A 10,145-nucleotide genomic window follows, 5' to 3' on the forward strand; every position below is an offset into this window, starting at 1 on the left:
TTGCTGCTTAGGAACCAAACCCGACCAGGCCTGTGAAGATAGGAGACAGTCTGTTGGACGCTTAATGATTTATAACAAGTACACAAGAATGCCATTAAAAACTAATTCATCACCGGCAGGCTAAATGATTTGCAAACATCTGCTCTGCAATGGGACCCTCTTGGGAAGAGAGTTTCCAAGGGTTGAAAAGTTCTTCTAATGTAGCTATTGCATATGGGAGTTAAGACATAGACACCCACATTTGGGTCACCAGCTTTCCATCCAAAGTGATTAATTAGAGTGATGCTTAAATGTCTCCTTCTGACCTGCCTCATTTGTGTGCTGGAACTCCCTCTAAAAGCTGATTACCCTCCACAGTGATATGCAGATTAAGACATGGCAGTCCTCTACCCCGGAGGTTCATTGTCTGAGATGACTAAGTTTCTTAGAAATGGTAGGTCTCCACCTTTAAATCTGCTGACTTGACTTTCTATCAGACAGCAAATCCCAATACAAGTGAGTTCTCAGGCTAAATATGTTCACTTTTTCTTGCCTTGAACTTGACAGTGGCTCACATTCTTCTAGAACTGGCTGTGGATCCCTTCCCCATCCTTCATGCAATTTCAAGCAATCCTTAAATTTATCATTCTAGGTAAAAAATCTATAGCAAAGGAGACACACACACACACACACACACATATATATATATATATATATATATAAAATCTCCTATATATATATTTGTGTATATATATATATAAAATCTCCTATATATATAATCTCCCATATATATATATAAAATCTCCTATATATATAAAATCATATATATATAAAATCATATATATATATAAAATCATATATATATATATATATATATATATATATATATATATATATATTGCCCTATATACCATGTGGTTACCTCTGAGTTAAGCTTTGGCCATGTTAGATAGTTTTCAACATGCTTATGGCTTCCCATCTGTTATGGGTTGAATTGTGTTCTCCAAGAAGATGTACTGAACTTCTAACCTCCAGTACCTCAGAAGGTGACTTTATTTGGAAATAGGGTTATTGCAGATGTAATTAGTTAAGATGAGGTAATATTGGAGCAGGGTGGGGCTCTAATTTAATACGACTGATACCCTTATAGAAAGAGGAGAGATACACAAAGGAAGGAGATGGATAGGCAGTGATGAAGGCAGACCTTGGAGTGATGATGCATGTACAAGCCAAGGAACACCAGGGATTACCAGTAGATGTCAGAAGCTGGAAGAGGCAAGGGAGGATTATTCCGCATGGGATTTAGAAGGGGCATTCATCTGTGAAGACCTTGATTTTGGAATTCTAGCCCCCAGAGCTGTCACGTAATATATTTCTGTTGTTTTAAGCCCCCAAGTTTTCGGTGCTTTGATAGGACAGCCCTGGGAAACTGGATCTCTCTCGTTCTTGGCTTTAAGGCACTTTTGACCTCATGGGAGCCTGCTCAACCAAGTACAAGCATACCATGAAAATGTCAGGGAGTGTGAGGGGAACTCCTCAGTCATTGAGTGATGAGAGCCAACAGATAGATTTCTCAACCAACCCATCATTTGGTGGGACAATTCTGAAGTGGACTCCACAGTTCTCAGAGGGTTCCCAGAGGAATTGAGCTCCAAGAAGAAGGTGATGGTGGCATAAACCAAGGTGGTAGCAGTTGAAGTAGGGGTAGTTACTATCAACTGAGATGATTGGAGGGGAGTAGTTTTGCCTGTTAGTCTTTGTTGAGCACCGTCAGATTGGGTAATTTTTTCTGTTTCAATATTGTGGTAGGTTAAAGATTTTTACGAGTTCTTTGCCACTCCTTCCTTCCATCAAGAGCAGTGTAAGCCTCCTCCTGCATGAGCTTTGCACTTGGCCTTTGACTTCTTCTGGCCAACGGGACATCAGCAAATTTGACACAAGCAGAGGCTTTATAAATGTGTCTGCATTGGGGCTTTCTCTGAGATTGCCATGTAAGAAAACTGGATCACCTACTGGCAGATGAGAAGCCCAGGAAGGAGAACCAAGATGTCCCAGCTGACAGCCAGCACCAAATGTCAGACATGTGAGTGAAGCCAATTTGAATATTCCAGCTTCTGCTAAACTCCACTGACAGTAGCCACTTGAGTAAGCCCAACCACTTGGTAAACAAAATCAGCAGAAGAACTTCTAAGTCAACCCACAGAATTGCTATATACATATTGAGTTGTTTTAAGTCACTATGTTTTGGGGTGATCTGTTATGCAGAAATGCATAACTACACAAATACCCAGCAATCTTGTGGGAGGCTGTCACTAGAAATCTCCCCGAGCTTCACAATTTGCAACCTCTGCCACAGGTAGCTATGGTCTTGCAATTAGCTTATACTTCTGGAATGAAAATCTGTTTTCCTCTTATTTTGGATGGTCTCTGTGTCCCCTTCAAGGGTCACCTTTTACCTCATAGTGTTCCTGAAGCCTTCTATTGAAAATACAACCTATAGATACTCTGACGATTACTGAGATTTGCTGGAAGTAAATGAAATTCAGCTAGGTCAGAGCAGCTCAGCAGGTTAGAAATAGTCACAATCAACCTCTCCATTTTACAGATGACAACACTGAGTCTCATAGAGGTGATGTGACTTGCCCAGAGCCATATTGATCAGTCCATGGCAGTAGAGTTAAAAGTTTGGGATTGAATCCTGTCCTTACTCATTTTTGAGCTGTGTGTCCTTGAGCTGGTTTCTTAAATTCCCTGTGCTTTAGTATCTTAATTTTTAAAATGATATAAGAACAAGTAACTTTGTTACAGGTTTTTATACTTCATGAGACACAATGCTTAGCACAGTGCCTGGCAGATGGTGAATTCTCAAAAAATAGTTATTAATAATTTGTTGAGTGCCAGATGCTAGTCTATGTGCTGATGGCAGAAAAAAAGAATAAAACAAAGTCTTTACCTCCATGTAGCTTATATTCTAGTAGAAGACAGACTATCCATTAAAAAAGCAAATGCATGTATAATATGATGTCAGGTACTCTGATAAAAGATAAGGAAATTGGAAAAAGGAGAGTTGGAATAATAGGTATGTTATCTGGATATGTTGGTTCCAGAAAGTCTCTTTGAGGAGACAACACAGACAGGAATGGTAGGCATTGTCATCATCATCATTGTCATCATTGTGATCACCAACCTTCTCCTCCTCCTCATCACAGCTGGTATTAACACAGGCTTTTGAAGCCCAAGATGACATTCTTTTAGCAACATCATGCTGCCTCCCAGTGACTGAGTCGAGAGGGAGAATTTACGAGCAAACAAACAAACAAATGAAACAAGCTAAACTATACAGCTACACTCTCCTCTCTCACACTGAATTCAGGAAAAAAACTGCAAAAGTAGGTCAGTAAATACAAATCCTCTTTTCAGATTATATAAAATATTAATGTTTGGAAAAGTGACCGTTTTGATTCCTCCAGCCATCCAGCATGATGGTAACTTGCAAATGCCGCTCTGGATGTTTGTCCTTCCTGGCCGAATATATGTGTGGTCTCTAAGGGCAGAAGTCACTGAAGAACAATCAACCAGAGCAGCACAGGGGTTATGCATGCAGGATTTGAAACCAGGGATAATGAAATTTAATCTCAGTTCTACCACTTTCTAGGTGTATGGCTTTGGGCAAGGAAATAAATTGCTGAAATGTGAGCTCCATGAAGGCAGATCCTGCTCACCGGAATGGCAAGGTTCTCAAACCAGTGGAGATGCTCAGTGTATCAGTGCTTGAGTGACTGAATAGATTTATCTCATGCCTCCAAAGTTCAATTCACATCTTTAAAAAATGGGAATAATAATAGGCACATCAGGCTTTTGTGAATTAAATGTGACAATCATCATAGGACATTTCGCACAGTGCCTGGCACATAGAGAGCAATAAATAAATGGTAGCTTTATTATTCAATGTTTGTAGAATGAATGCAATTTTGAGTGAATGAAGACTGTGCTTGTGGAAGAGCGTGAACAGGAGGGCTAAGGCTCAGAAGATCTTTGTAAATAAGTATAAAATAAAATGTAGGCCGTGGTCAAGGTGCCTCAGTCTAAGGTTTTTGAGAAATACTTCTAGAATATTTAGGTGAAAATAGAAGTTCAGACTCAGATGGTATTTAGGGAGCATCACTTGAGTTCCCTTGAGCATGGCAGGAACTGTGCTACCTGTGTCCACATCTACAGTTTCGTTAAAAAGATCATAGTAACCCAGTTGGATGGGGATCACTATAGTCCAATTTATAAATCTGATAGAGGACAGAGTTAGGGATTGAACCGGGTCTTTAACTTGGAAGATGTGAAGGTGGTATTTGTTTCTCCAGTAGACCAGTTTCACACCAATCTTTTAGGATGAATGTCATATCATGGATTTAGCCAGGACCTGTGGTGTCTTCACTCAGTTCTGAGTTCTTCTATTAACAACTTACCCCTTAGGTTTTCTCACTCATCAAGTAGAAAAAAAAAAGTGTGATGTTGTCTGCCTACTGCCCAGAACTCTTCAGAGAACTGTACAAAAATAATAAAGCATTTATAAAGGTAAAGACAAAACTTAATATTTTTTTTAAAAAAACAGAGGTAATGATGCATGTTCCTTATGATTTTTAAAGAAGTATTGGAAAGCAATGTTTGTAATCACTTTATTCCCCGCCAAAGCATATTGTGCATACAAATTTAAGACTTCCTAGCACCTGCCATTCATTTTCAAAAAGTTAAATGCTCATGAACAATCAATGAATTTTTATATAGGCTTTGCAATTGCTACAGAGCATTAGTATCCATTTTCTATTTGTAATTCAGAAAAACTTGTGAAATCATTATAATTATTTCTATGAGCAGGTGAGGAAATCAAGATGGAGAGAGGTAAAATGACTTTACCAAGGTCCCAGGTTAAGCGACCTTCAGGGTTCAGTTACAGCTTTTCCATCTCTTGACTTGACAGATGCCAACTTCACTGTGCTGCCCCATCAGCCTCTGTTAGGTTCAAGAGTCTAAATTAGGACAATTATTGGTAATGTCTTTTTACATGATTTCATTTGCTATATTGTCTCCAAGCATAGATTCCGAATGCAGATATGAGGACCAATGGCTTCTTTTTATTTGTTGAAAAAATATTCAAAGAAAATAAGGCTATAAATTTCTTAAGGGCATATTGATCTCAATGCATAATGAAATTATAGGGCTTTGCAAAGATATGATTATGGCAAGTGGATTACGAAAGATTTGGAAGACTTAATCAATGGTGATAGTAACTTAGTTGCTAGGATAATTCTTTGCTTATTGGAAATTAGGAGAAGTTATTTTGAACGCAAAGGAAGAAGTGGGCACTGGATGATCTTTAGCTTCCCTCACTTTCTCACCCTGCTCTGTGCCCTGGGAAGCTGACCCCAAAGGATGGCTTCAACCTCACTCCCTTACCCTCCTGCTGAGGTCGGATTTAGCCAATGGGAGTACCAGCAGGAGATGGTAAGGGTGAGGGGATAGAATCTGAGGTCTTTATTCCCCTGGGCTGTAGTTGGTAGTGGGGTGTACTTGCTTAAGGCTACCACTCCTATGGGTCCTTCCCTAGAGCTATAGGTCAGCTATAGCTCTCTTTCTAAGTCCAATAACTATTTTTTCACTGCTTCCCTTTTAGGCCTAATGAGATACCACTCCCGTACCTGTTGTCACTAGTCCAGAATGTTTCATCATTCTTTGCTCGCTTTCCTTAACCCTGACTATACCTTTTTAGTAGTTGTGGCATTAAGCATTTCTCCATCCCCTCTGTTGAGCACAGCAACTGCTTCCTGCTGAGAATAAGTAGTGGTGATTTACAGGAGATGTAAGACTGCCTTGCTTCAATTATATATGCTTTGACCTCAAAAATCACACCCCCTACCCCACCCAATTAAGGTGAATGGACAATGTGAATTAGAAGCACATGACAAATGGTAGAGCTTGATCCATTCATTTGAATGCATCCGTGATGGACTGAGGTGTCTACATGAGGCAAAGCTTTCATCAACCAGGCTCAGTTAAAACGACAGCAGGAAGAATGTCCACAAGGACTTTAGCTCCCAAGCTGCTCGTATCTGTCAGCGACTATCAACTGTCTTGGGACCCAGGGCTCTTCAATCTAAAAGCACAGGAAGTTAGAGGAAGTTATAAATAATCCTTGAAAGTAGAAAAGCAGCCAAGGATTGGGTTACATAGCAATGGAAAACAGAGTAAGGGATAAAATTCATGGCTACTCCTATTTTACAAATCTTTATTTTTCATGTATATTCTCAGCTATATATTATTTTGTATGTAAAAAATACTTTTTGTTGTGATTTCAATAAATATTAGAGAGATAAAAAAATCCATCCATTAGTTAGCTTCTATAGTCCCTTAGTAATGTGTCAACTGGGCCAGGAGGAACTGCATGGTCCAGAATCCTCTTTGCTGTATGTTTCAGGTAAGAGCCACAAGAGAGATTCTTGTGTGAGATTTGGAGGTAAGGTGATCATTCATCTCAGTTTTCCTGGACAAAAGGATTTCCCTGGACATGTGACTATCAGTGCTAAAACCAGGTCAGTCTCAGGCAAACAGGAACTGTTGGTAAACCTGTTGGAGGGTGGAAATGAAGCAGCAGCTCACACAGGTAGTCACTTACCTGCTGGCTCACCTTCATGGCATGGGGCAGCGGTGTGGGACTGTGACTACTCCACCTCCTCCTGCTGCTCCACCTCCTTCTGCTGCTCCATCTCCTCCTGCTGGCTCCTTCAGCTTCTCCAACCCCTGGGCCAGGTGTGCCTTTAGCTCCCCGAGGGAGGGTGTCCACCTCTCTTCCAGATACTCACAACATCAAGATCTGTCAGTTCACTCTGCGGGGGTCCCGCATGTCCTTGCTCTGGCCCAGTTTACAAACACCTTCTCTTCCTGAAGGGACTGCCTACTCTGTGCAACTCAGGCTTCAAAATTAGATGCCAAAACAACAGCATTACCAGAACATAATGTCAAATTTTTACAGTAAATCCATCTGTCTATCTATTATCTATCTATCTATTATCTATCTATCTATCTATCTATCTATCTATCTATCTATCTATCTGTCTGTCTAATCATCATACACATATCTTTGGGTTCTGCTTCTCTGACTGAACCCTGATTCCAGTTTCATTTCCTAAGTTTTAGGAATTCATAGGTTCACTTAGGAAAAAGCCTTACAGTTGGGCCTTCATAACCATAGAACAAGAACCATTTCTCACCTTTTGGCCACTGCTAGAGTCACATTCTTTGGCCTGAAAAGCAGTTGTCTACTAGACATTTACATCATAGCAGGTGATTCTAGGAGGGCAAAGAGGTCCAGAATCCAGAATAAGTGACTCTACTGCTGAAAATGTAGTGTTTCCAAAATATCTACAGACCTAAATCTTTATTGTGAACAGCAAGATCTCCTAAGAGCTTGCCTGTCACTGTCTGTGCACTTTATCCCTCACCACTTTTGTTCTCACTTTGTGTTCCAGTAACACAGAAGGAACTGCTAGTCTTTCTAAGTCTCAGACTAACTCTCTGGGCGATCTTAGACAACAAATAAACACCAAACAAAAACCCCTCTAGCCTTTAGTTGCAGTATCTGTTATAACATAAATTATTCAAATCACGTATAACTTGTGCCTTCTGTCTTCTTGTGTTATTTTCTTCTGCCCTGACTACCTGCAAAACCCCTTAATGCCTGTGAATTCACCTCCTCTGTTAAGTCCCTTTGATGTTTTCAGGCATATTCAGGGGCTGATTTTTCTAAGCTACCTCAGAGGAATTCCTATTTTTTCTTCTATCATTACTACTAGTTAATAAGAAGAATAAGAATAGTATTAACAAAATTATACTACAGAGCTATAATAACTAAAACAGCATAGGACTGGGATAAAAACAGACGCAGAGACCAATGGAACCAAATAGAGAACCTAGAAACAACTCCATACATCTAAGTAAACTCATTTCCAGCAAAGGTGCGAAGAACATACATTAGAGAAAGGGCAGTCTCTTCAATAAATGGTAATGGGAAAACTGGATATCTTTATGCTGCAGAGTGAAACTAAATTCTTATCTCACACCATATAAAAAATAAAATCAAAATGGGTTAAATACTTAAATCTAATACCTCAAACTATAAAACCACTAAGAGAAAACATTGGAAAAACTCTCCAGGACATTGGACTTGGCGAAGATTTCTTGAATAATGCCCCACAAATACAAGCAGCCAAAGCAAAAATGGACAAATGGGATTACAAATTGAAAAGCTTCTGCAAAGCAAAGGAAACAATCAACAAAGTGAAGAGACAACTGGCAGAATGGGAAAACGTATTTGCAAACTACCCACCTGACAAAAGATAAATAACCAGAATATATAAGGAGCTCAAACAACTCTATAGGAAAAAATGTAATCCAATTAAAAATGGGCATAATACCTGAAGATACATTTCTCAAAAGAAGCTATAAAATGGCAAACAGGTATATGAAAAGGTGCTTAACATCACTGATCATCATAGAAATGCAAAATCAAACATACGATGTGATATTGTCTCACTCCAGTTAAAAGAGCTTTTATCCAAAAGACAGGCAATAAATAAATGCTGATGAGGATGTGGAGAAAAGGGAACTCTCTTACACTGTTATTGAGAATGTAATTAGTACAACACTATGGAGAACAGTTTGTATGTTCCTCAACTGAAAATAGAGCTACCATATGATCTAACAGTTCCACTGCTGGGTATCTACCCAAAAGAAAGGAAATCAGCATATCAAAGAGATGTCTGCATTCTCAGATCTCTGCAGCACTAGTCACAATAGCCAAGATTTGGAAGCAAACTAAGTGTCCATCAACATACGAATGGATAAAGAAAACGTGGTGCATATATACAATGGAGCACTATGCAGCCATTAAAAATAATGAGATTCTGTCCTTTGCAACAACATGGATGGAACTGGAATTCACTATGTTAAGTAAAATTGTCTTATTTTCTGTCCTGGCTTAGACAGAAAGAACAGCTTCACATGCTCTCCCTTATTTGTGGAAGTTAAAAACGAAAACAATTGAACTCATGGAAAAATAGAGTAGAATGATGATTACCAGAGGCTGGGAAGGGTAGTGGGAGGGAAGTAGGGGAGTTTACTGGTTACAAAAAAACCAGAATGTATAATATCTAGTATCTAGTATTTGATTGTACCACAGGGCAATCATATTCAATAATAATTTCATTGTACACCTAAAAATAACTAAAAGTATAACTGGATTGTTTGAAATACAAAGGATAAATGCTTGATGTGATGGATACCTCATTTACCCTGATGTGATTATTACATATACCGTATATTCCTGTATCAAAATATCTCATGTACCCCATATATATATATATGTATGTGTGTATATATGTGTGTGTGTGTGTATGTGTGCATATATATATATATATATATATATATATATATATATGTATGTACTGGGTACCTACAAAAATAATACAAAATTAAAGAATAAACAAAAAGCCCCAAAATATCTTATGTTTTTCACAGACATATATACCTACTCTGTACACACAAAAATTAAGAACATACAATTTTTTAAAAAGAATAGTAACAATAATAAAATAGGACAAGTAATAACTATTTATTTTTAGGAGCTGGGATAAACTCTTTACCTGTATTATCTCATCCAAATCCCCACAAGTCCTAAGGCATGTAGGGTGGTCACCAACATTTTACAGATAAGGAATATTGAGGCTCAGAGAAGTTAACTAACTTGTCTAAGGTCTCAGAGGCTAGTAAGTGCATGCCCGGGATTTGAATACATTCTGACTTCAGAGCTCCAGGTGACACCTCAGCAATCGATTGTGGGTTTATGCTGGTCACACTATATTGTAGTTGTCTGTTTACATATCTGCGCCTCATCTAGTTGGTAATTTTCTAGAAGGTGAGGCAGGAACATGAATATTTAGTTTTGTTTCTCCAGCCTTTAATATTGTGCTTGGCATGGGTAAGTGCTGAATAAAACTTTGCAGAGAAATACATGGATACAAAGATGGGTGGATGGATGACTAGAAGTGGCTTGAGAGATCACCTTGTCCCTCTTGATGTGCCCAAGGTAATCCAGCTTGGCAGGGCCGGCCTGAGAAGCC

Source organism: Pan troglodytes, chromosome 7 (genome assembly GCF_028858775.2).
Source record: "Pan troglodytes isolate AG18354 chromosome 7, NHGRI_mPanTro3-v2.0_pri, whole genome shotgun sequence".
Classification (NCBI taxonomy): Eukaryota; Metazoa; Chordata; class Mammalia; order Primates; family Hominidae; genus Pan; species Pan troglodytes.